The sequence below is a fragment of the Echinops telfairi genome, unplaced genomic scaffold (assembly GCF_000313985.2).
Source record: "Echinops telfairi isolate 266 unplaced genomic scaffold, ASM31398v2 ScPeMD7_7413;HRSCAF=8451, whole genome shotgun sequence".
In the NCBI taxonomy this organism is placed as follows: domain Eukaryota; kingdom Metazoa; phylum Chordata; class Mammalia; order Afrosoricida; family Tenrecidae; genus Echinops; species Echinops telfairi.
Window position 1 is genome coordinate 2,084,958 of NW_022111313.1, and position 1,139 is coordinate 2,086,096.

At 43.6% G+C, this 1,139-nt stretch overlaps 1 pseudogene; it reads right to left on the reverse strand.

The window, feature by feature from the left end:
- Nucleotides 1-255: 255 nt before the first annotated feature.
- Nucleotides 256-609, reverse strand: LOC101654260 (annotated as a pseudogene).
- Nucleotides 610-1,139: the final 530 nt, after the last annotated feature.

The window sequence follows — 1,139 nt, forward strand, 5'->3', positions numbered from 1 at the left end:
ACTTTGTACTTTGTCACAACTTGACTGGTGCTTCTGCCCTTTCTGCCTTCACATCAAGTCATGGGAACAATGCGCTTTTCAGTAAACGTTTGACAGCTTTTTACTTAAGAAGAGTCTCAGCTCTTTTATTTATCATGCAAGCCTAACAAAACATGGCAATGCATAAGTGTAAGACAGAGGAGAGAGCTTTTACAATGAAGTCTTCTAATACTGCCTTCACAGTGTGGAAATCTACCAAAAGAGGGCTCCATCTACTCAAATATTTCAGTACTTCACCCCAGGAACAAAGTCCTTTGCATTTGGATTCAGATTGCTCTTGACCACAAGATCTTCTAGAGATGAGCCCTCACTGATACCAAGGTCATTAACCGGGTCTTGGATTTATTCCATAATTTGTGGAAAACTGGAGCCATTCTTGTTCTTCCTCCTCTTCCAGCATTTACAGCATTCAATAAATTCCTCTTCCCATAACCCCTCTTCTATTTGACTGTATATTTCCTCTTCATTTTCCTCTGCAAATGGATTGTCATCTTCATGAGAATGACCATTTCTAATCACATCTTCATTGATGGTGGCTGGCCTAGTACTGCTACAACTTGGATTTTTCATGGTTGGCGTTACTTGTCATTTTGTAACCCCGTGCAGGGCAGCAGGGACAGCAGCCAAGAAATCCTGTCAGCCTCTGTGGATCTCCATAGGCAGTGATGCTCCCGTGCTCCTCATGCACTTAGCCTGCTACCTCCCTTCTCCAGACTAACAAAACTCCATACTGACACCTAACATAGATGGCTGCTGGTTTGAAGATAAACCTTTAAGACCCCAGATGCTATTGTTTTTGATAGCCAGGCACCATCTTGTTTCTTCACCACACTTTGTTGTAGCATCCATATCTTCAGTGATCTCTTTATGAGGTCACCCTCCAGCCAGGATCATGTTATTGTAAGGTGGTTGAGAGGCTTTAGAAACCAAATCAGTTGAATTGAAGCAAACAGGCTTTCTTAGGGAGAAAAACCCAGCCTGGGCAAGGTCCCACAGTCCACAGTGTCTGGCTGAGGGAGTCACACCCCAGGCTACAAGGGTGGTTTTATATTGCCTGGGAACATGTGACTGAGCTACTCTGAGTTCGTATAAGGTAAAGC